Genomic DNA, 9,244 nt, shown 5'->3' on the forward strand with positions numbered 1-9,244 from the left:
GTTGTCAATGAAGACGATAACAAAGGAATCAATATAAGGCCTGAATACCCTGTTCATCAGATCCATAAATGCTGCTGGTGCATTGGTCAAGCCAAAGGACATCACTAGGAACTCATAATGGCCATATCTAGTCCGGCATGCAGTCTTCGGAACATTCGAGTCCCGAATCTTCAGCTGATGATACCCTGACCTCAGATCAATCTTAGAGAACACCCTAGCACCCTGTAGCTGGTCAAACAAATCATCAATACGAGGCAACGGGTACTTGTTCTTGATGGTGACTTTGTTCAACTGGCGGTAATCAATGCACATCCGCATAGTCCCATCCTTCTTCTTCTTCACAAATAGAACTGGTGTGCCCCAAGGCGACACACTGGGCCTGATAAACCCCTTTGCTAATAACTCCTCTAGCTGCTCCTTCAACTCCTTCAACTCTTTAGGAGCCATACGGTACGGTGGAATAGATATAGGCTGAGTGCCCGGGGCCAAATCAATGCAGAAATCAATATCACGATCCGGAGGCATACCAGGAAGATCAGAAAAAAATACATCGGCGAACTCTCGAACTACTGGCACTGAATCAATCGTCGGAGACTCTGCGGTGGTGTCTCAAACATAAGCCAAGTAAGCCAAACACCCCTTTGCAACCATGTGCTGAGCCTTCAGGAAGGAGATAACCCTGCTAGGCATATCTAACTGTGGACCCCTTCCTACTCCNGCAACCCTGGCATGGCTAGTGAGACTGTCTTGGCATGGCAATCAAGGACGGCGTGATACAGTGACAGCCAATCCATGCCCAAGATGACCTCGAAATTGATCACATCCAGCAACAAAAGATCTGCTCTAGTCTCGAAACCACAGAAAGTGACCACACAGGGCCGATAAATCCGATCCACAGTCACAGAATCGCCCACAGGAGTGGACACATGAACAGGAACACCCAAAGGCTTAGGAGGAACAACCAGAAAGCGAGCAAACAGAGACGATACATATGAATAAGTAGATCCTGGGTCAAATAATACCGAAGCATCCCTGTCACTAACGAAAATAATACCTGTGATGACGGCGTCTGAGGCTAATGCATCTGGCCTGGCTGGAAGAGCATAGAATCTGGCTGAAGCGCCGGCTTCCTGGCCCCCACCTGGCTGGGGAGTAACTGGCTGACCTCTCCCTGTCTGGCCTCCACCTCTAGGCCGGCCCCTACCCGTCTGCCCTCCACCCCTAGGTGGCTGGGTCACTAGTGCCGGAGTCTGGGGCTGCTGGTCCTGTTGTACTGCCTTACCCCAAAGCCTGGGGCAGTATCTCCTCATGTGGCCCGTGTCCCCGCACTCAAAACAACGTGGTGGGGAGACTTGCTGTCCGGATGGCTGACTCTGAATACCAGAAGATCCATTAGAAGAAGCCTGAATAGCCGGTGGGCGGTATGAACTCTCCGACATAGCACTAAAATAAGAACTGGAAGAGCCCGGAGGACCTGGATACCCACTGGATGAACCCTGAATAGCTGGCGGGCGATAGGAACTCTCAGGCATGGCGCTGAAATAGGAGCGCGCTGGAGCACCCCGAGCAGGTGGTGGTGCTGAAACTGGGGGCCTACTGGGCTGACCCCTCCCAAAGTGACCTCTGCCCCTAGCTGGGGCGCCTCTGAACTCTCTTGAGAATCTGGCCCTCTTATCCTGCTGCATCTGCTCTCTGCCCCTCAGACGGTAACCCTCAATCCTGCGATCAATCTCAAGTACTAGCTGATACCCAGTGCCCATCTCTACCTCTCGGGCCATACCCGACCGGATAGTGGGGTGTAACCCCGCAACGAATCTCCATGCTCTCTCTGCCTCCGTGGGAAGTATCATAAGTGCATGGCGAGACAACTCAGAGAACCTCGCCTCATAATCGGTCACTAACACTCTGACCCTGCTCTAGATGCTCAAANTTCTCTTTTAATCATTCTTTCTCAATTATCAAATTCAGTTCGAGACAACGATCCAATAATATACCAATCGCAATTCCTCCTCAACCCTTCACATTATAGGAAACTTAGCAATTAGACAAGAAAGAATGTTTCACAAAGTCCGGTTCAAACACATTTAAGACCCACGGTCATGCTAGACTCCGGTGTATAGATAACCGTCACCATGCCTATACACCGTACTCTTCATTTAGCAATTAGCAAATATTATCCTAATCCTATTCCCTCTAACCAAAGTTAGAACAAACACTTACCTCGGTCCAAGGATAGCAATCAACTCTCCAATACCGCCTTTCCTCTACAGTCCGACTTTGAAACAACGATATCTAGGCATAATCAATTCAATAATATCAAATAAGACTCAAAAACAAAATCCCATAGCCTAGAAATGAAGTCCCTAGCATTCTTCCAAAAATACCAAAATTCGACACCGGTCCCACATGGTCCAAACATGAGGCTCGGACCAAAACCCAATCACCCATAACCCCAGGAGTTCAAATATATAATTTGTTTTAAGATTCGACCCCAAATTGAGGTTGAATCACCCAAAATTCTCAAAACCCTAACTCTACCCAAAACCCCTAATTTCTACTTTGATTTCATGATTTAGGGCTAGGAATTTAGTAATTAATAGAGGAAATTGAAGAAAACAAGTTGAACAATGCTTACCCAAGAAGTTTTGATGAAAGGGAGCTTCAATGGACGCCTAAGTGCTTGGAGAAGAAAGGAGTTCGTGTATTTTTATTAAAATCCCGAGCTACTGTTCTGTTTTTAACTTAAAAATTCGCTGGGCAAAATTGCCCTTCGCGTTCACGGGAGAGGGGCCGCGTTCGCGAAGGGTAAACTGGGTAAGCTATCGCGATCGCGTGGAGACAGACGCGAACGCGTAGAAGGAAATTGCTGGGGTCCAGGAACTGTTATACGCGAACGCGAGGCGAGGGATGAGAACGCGATGAAGTAGAAGGCTAAAGCTACGCGAACGCGGAAGAGACCACGCGAACGCGTAGAAGAAAACACCTGCAACAACTGAAACCAAAAACCTGCTACATTTCCTAAGTGTAAAAACACCCCGAACCAACTCCAATACACTCCCGAGCCCTCGGGGCTCCTAACCAATCACACACACTAACTCAATAACATCCTACGAACTTATTCGAGCGATCAAATCGCCAAAATAACATCAAAAATCATTGAATCAAGCCTCAAGATCATCATTTTCATTTCAAACTTCATAACTTCAAATTTTAGATATTTAGGTCCGAAACACGTCAAATGACGTCCGATTTCGACCAAACTTTACAGAAAGCGCTTAACTCATATTTAAGACTTGTACCGGGCGTCGGAACCAAAATACGAGCCCGATACCATAGTCTTTTAATCAATTTTCATTTCCATTTTCCTTAATAATTTCAGAAAAACAATTTCACAGAAAAATTCATTGCTCGGGCTCTCGACCTCGGAATTCGACTCCGGGCATATGCCCGAGTCTCACATTTTTCTACGGACCCTCCGGGACCGTCAAATCACGGCTCCGGGTCCGTTTACCCAAAATGTTGACCAAAGTCAACTTTGTCATAATAATATCAAAATTCATAAATTTTTACACATAATTCATATTTAAGCTTTCCGGCTACGCGCTCGGACTGCACACGTAAATCAAGGCAAGTAAAAATGAGGTTTTCAAGGCCTCGGAAGCACGAAATGAAAGAGAAAACAGGTGATGACCCTTTGGGTCGTCACAATGGCTCGGACCATATTTTATCCCAAAATGTCAAACTTCGACGAAACTCATTTACTTTGATTCGTTTACCCTCTAACATTCACGAATTTACTTATCACTTGTTTGAAATAACATAATACTTATAACCTCAAAAATAATCTCATTCCCGAACTTATATCAATTTACTCATGGTGTACTTTCATGTACGAAAACATGGGGTGTAACAAGTAACTCTCATAGGTCTAGCTTCCTTGAGAATGCAACCAATCTATCTATCAGTTTCCATATCCAAAAAACTATATGTGCTTCCTGAATCTTGCAAGATAGTTAGCACTTTCTTTTTGGTTGTTCCACTCAAGGTGATTGTATTTGGAACCTCTATTCCTGATAAGGCATTAAGGCTAACAGCTTCCTCCACCATTTCTATCTCTTGTGAGTTCTCAATGTACTCTAATGCATTTGGCAACTCACTTGTTTGTTCTGGCTCTATTGTTTCTTTTTCAGCTGTCATTGCATTGAGTTATTTGCTCTTATATTGATGCCCAGGCACCCATTTGTCCCCACATTTGTATCATAGATTGTGGTTCCTTTTGATTCCTACATTAGATGTATTTCCCTGCCCATCTCTAGACCAGTTATCTTGAGCTCTATTTACTATTGAATTGTTAGTCTGTATTGTGCCCTTACTCCAAGTGATTTTGCTTTTCTTATTTTGAGCTTCAATAACTTTCTCTTGAAACCTAGCCTTCTCCACAGCCTGACTCAATGCATAAGGGTTGAGCATTTTCACTATGTTCCTAATTTCCTCCTTAAGACCTTCCACAAAGAACTCCAAGAAGAATTCTTCTGGAATAGTAGGTCTTCTAGTTAGTACCCAAGTCTTAAGTTCTTCAAACTTTTCCAGATATTCATTAACTGTGCCTTTTTGTTCTAATCTTTTGAACTCACCAATTAAGTTGAACCTACAAATCTTCTGCAGATTTCTTCTCAGAAATCTTTCCAAGAGATAGATCCATGGCTTATCTAGTATGAGAAGAACCAAACCTCAGCCTTGCCAACTAAGTGAAGAACTGCAGCTTCGAGTTTTTGCTGAGGATCCAACACCTGATTGTATTGGAAATATCACTCACACCTTTGCAGCCATGAACTCCATCGAAGTAAGGGAATTCGAATCTATGATTGAATTGACCCCTTCCAGCGAAGACTCTACTGAATCACCATACTTATGCCGAGCTCCTTTTTTAGTTGCAATCCTTCTCTTGGAGCACTCCCCAGGATTCCATCGTAAGCAGGAAGGAGTTTCTCCATTAACAGATCCAGTTTGCTGCTCAAGTCCTCGAACTTCCGGTTCGTCGAGGCCATGTGCTCCTGCAATTGATTCTCCACTCTTTTGATGCTTTCTTCAGTAGATTTTGATCTAGTCTCTGTAATTGTCATTTTCTTAAGGCCAAGAAAGAGCTCTGATACAAATTGTAATGATTTGTAATGAAATTCAAAAATAAAATTGTAAATGAGATAATTAGCAGAAGTCAAATGCGATTTATTAGCTCAAATGTATCTAAGTACAATACATTGTAATTGCCATGGCTACACTATTACAAACTACAATGGAGTTCTGTAGAAGATGAAGAAGAATTTAGGTGAGAAGAGGAAGAAGAAAAAGAATCAAAGAGAGAGAGTATAGAGAGAGAAGAGTAGTTAAATCTGATAATTGGCATAACTTATTCTGTTGAGCCTTTCCTTACTAATAGTCTTCTAGAATATCCTCCACTTAATCTCCACTCTTAGATCTTATTAGAATTTATAGTGTGAGCCACATATCTTAAGTGACTATGGATGCTCCTGATGCTGCCACGTCACCCCTCTTATTCTTTTATCTCTAACCCTACTTTCCTTATTCATTTCATTTCCTTTAACTCTTCAGCCGACAACCTTAAGTCTTGACAATCAAACACGTAACAAGCACGTCATTTCCAACAAATAGATAGGAAGAATAAGCTTACTACTTTCAGTAATTTAATTACTAAAAAATAATCAAATATAGAGTTCTTTCTAATATCTTTTCTACGACGTAATTTAAAAGATACTCAACTTCTACCAAACACAAATTAAGTTAAGTTACTAGTACAAATTGATGTCGTATCACTTTGTTGAGCAAAATCTTCATTAAGATCATCCGCATTAACGGCCGGCCCTACCTCTTTCACTTGAAAGGGCTAGGGTCGACAAAGTTGGGGGTATAAAGAGGCCATAAATATTTTTTTAAATCTGGTATATATTTTTATTTGAAGCCGACTTTCCTAACTTATTAAGATGCAAAGTTATTAATAACTTTTATAATTACTCTATGGCGAAATATATAGTTTACCCATCCAACTTACGATCAAATCCCTGTTACACACCTGTTGATCACGAGTTTCATTTTACACACAAAACCTTTCAAAAGCGTATCAAAAAGACACATTTTTGATTACATGTCACTCGCGTGTTTTTCACACATAAGAGGCGAGTGAACGATCAAAATTTTGTGTCTAAAGGCATTTTGACAGCACTGTCCAGCCTTTTCATTTTTCTAAATCCTTTTCTTTATTTTTTAGAATAAAAAATCCACTATTCTTTACCATCTTCTTCCATTATTGCAGCATTTCTTCTTATGCCTTCATACATACCACCAAATATATTTGCCAAGAATTAGAGGAGGACAAAAAAAACCAGAGATTCAGCATCGTCGAAGTAATGCAACAGCCATATCCAATTGGGTTTTTAAAAATCATTTAAGTGTGCTAGATTTAAAAGTTTATCACAGGTTTTGTGAAAAATGGGTGGAAAATTCAAAAAACATCATTGTTGAGCTATTGAAAAAGCTTGAAAATTCAATTGGATCTTGTTAATTTTGAATTTTTGAACTGAACTTGTAACTCGATTTTGATTNCCCTCGTCGACCACCGGCGTTGACGCCTTGATAACGTTAGATTTACGTAGCTTCCAGCGATAATCGGAACTGCTCGCTGGATAACTACAGCTGGCAATAAGGATTTGGAGGTAGGGACATTTTGGTTATTTATGGGCATGATTTGTGTGAAATTTCCTATCAGGGTAAAGTTTAAAAACACACGACTATGTGTTAAAATAACAGGTATAAAAGGTGCAAGGTACACTCGGGAAGAGACTGGAGTTTCGGTTAGCCCATAAATAACCCTACTTTCTGTTGCTAAACCTAATTCACAATGAGAAGAAGCATAGCTCTTTGTTGGAAAGGCCTAAGATCCTACTGTACTGACGCCGGAGATGGCTTTCAGAGCTCCAAACTCAAAATATTTGATCGCCATCTTAAGCGCGTGCAAGTAATTTCATTTACCTCGATTCAACCATAAACAAATTTATTTGTGTAGAAGAATTATTTCTTTAAGAAAAATATCAGTTTCACTTTTCCGTTTATATTGTGCATTTTTAATTTGAGTTTCATGGTTGGCAGCGTGATAGAGCAGCGTGGTTGATGAAGCCCAAGGATTCTCTTGTTGATACTGTGGCTGAGAATCTACTGGATCGGTTAGAGGTATTTAGTTTAAACTTTCTTTTCCTTAGTACTTCTTTTTCCTCTGCAACTATATTTACTTTTTCTGTGAAGTATTTGGCTTATGAGTGTATGTATGTTTCAACCATACTGCAAAATGTTAATGTTTGCATTTTCTGTCCTCATTCATTCCTACTTTGGATATAATTTCTCCTTCCATCAGTGTTGAAAGGTTGATAGTCTAGGGGTGTCAAATGGGCGGGTTGGGCCGATTATGGGCGGGTTAAAACCGGTTGAGTCAATAATTGGCGGGTGCCCAAAAGTTACTTGAGATAAGATGTGATGGTTCAAGATGAGCTAAAATTTGGGTCATAGCCCAACCCGCCCAACTCTTATCAAGCTTTACTTAATACAGTGTTATGAGAGCGCGAAGCGCAAAAAAGCGACAAGGGCTTGCCTCGCTTCAAAAGCGAAGCGCAATTCTTAAAAAAACATAATGTACTATTATAAATAACACCAAATCATCCACAAACCATAGGACAAGCAAAATCAAAGCTACTAAATTACTAGAATGGCAGAATAGCCTAAATAACTCCTATACTTGTGCCACTTTGTCATGTCGGTCCCCAACTTAATAATTTTCCAATTGAACACTTACACTCCTTCAAATTGTGTATAATAAACGCTTATGACAAGAGGCTACAGTGCGTGTAATACAATCTCTTCCACGTTAGCTGCCACGTCAAAAAATAACAATGTGTAGATGCCATGTCACATGGCAGATTAAAAATAATTAAAATCAAAAATCAAAAAATAAAATTCAAACATTAATCCCCTAACCCCCTCCCTCGTTGATTTCTCTCTCTCCCCTGGTGTTCTTCCTCCTGCCCATCTCATTCTCTCTTGTTCTGCCTCCTCTCCCCTTTCAATTCTTCCCTTTTTATATTATAGAAATAAAATTAAAATGAATAAAGAAAAAAAATCGAGGTAAAATTAATTTTCTTCCATATCAAAAAGTGGGAGAAGAAGTTCGGTGGTCAATTTCCATGGTTGAAGGCATTAGATGGCAGAGAAGAAGTTCGGTGGACCATTTTTCGTCCAGCTCGAAAATTAATACTCGCTGCCCTTTTTCGTATATTTTTGACTTGTTCATGACACCATGGGTAAACAGAGATGGTTAAGGGAACTTCAGGGATCGGGTTATTTTTCTTTTTTTGAAGGGGGAGGGGGAGAGTGGGAAAGAAGAAGAAGCAACAGTATAGAAGGAAAAGAAAACGAAAAGGGAAAAGCCAGGGGTGGTTTAGGGGGGGGGGGAAGAAGCGTACATGGAGAAAAAAAGGAGGGGTGCGGGGTTTGTTGAAGAAGAAGCGTACGGGTTTTTTTCTTTTTTGACTTATTTTATGTTTATCTTTTGAATTTATTTTTCATTTTTATTTTAATGATTTTTTTTCTTCTTATTTTAATTATTTCTTATTCAAAATATCATATTCACGCTCGTTGTCCGCGTGAACTACACTCGTATTGTCCGGTTCAACCATTTTGTTGCCACATGTGCTTGGTCAATGGTCAGAGGGGTTTAAAATATAAGTATTGATCAAGTTAAAGTGTCTGGATGAAACTTTGTAGATTATAGGGACCGGGATGACAAAGTGACACAAGTACAAGTGTCTAAGAGGTTATTCTGCCTACTAGTATCAACATCTTATTCTTCTACTCTTCTTCTTCTTCTTCTTCAAGATTGTCAAAATCTTGAATTCCTTTATTATCTTCATATTGCTCGTCGTCATCTTCTTCCCCTTCTTTTCATGATCACTTTCATCTTCATCAATTAGGGATAGGGATCGACTTGTAGTAGCCACACTTTTTCCCTTCCTAATAGAGCTGAACTTGGAGTATATCTCCCTAAACCATAAGGATTCTCCCCAACTCCACTACCAACCGCAACATCACCCCAAGTGAAATCGGATTCGCCTTCAAATACTTCTTCATCTTCACAATTTTCGGGGACTCCGGTTAGCCGCTCATTAGCCTCATCAATATTGTC

The 9,244-nt window shown here is 40.9% G+C and overlaps 1 long non-coding RNA gene across 1 annotated transcript; it reads left to right on the plus strand.

The window, feature by feature from the left end:
* The first annotated feature begins 6,624 nt into the window (after positions 1–6,624).
* On the plus strand, positions 6,625–7,241 carry LOC109236803. The gene is made up of 3 exons (XR_002069555.1): positions 6,625–6,728; positions 6,823–7,030; positions 7,162–7,241. It is a non-coding gene; the product is annotated as an uncharacterized LOC109236803 (long non-coding RNA).
* Positions 7,242–9,244: the final 2,003 nt, after the last annotated feature.

Source organism: Nicotiana attenuata, unplaced genomic scaffold (genome assembly GCF_001879085.1).
Source record: "Nicotiana attenuata strain UT unplaced genomic scaffold, NIATTr2, whole genome shotgun sequence".
Classification (NCBI taxonomy): Eukaryota; Viridiplantae; Streptophyta; class Magnoliopsida; order Solanales; family Solanaceae; genus Nicotiana; species Nicotiana attenuata.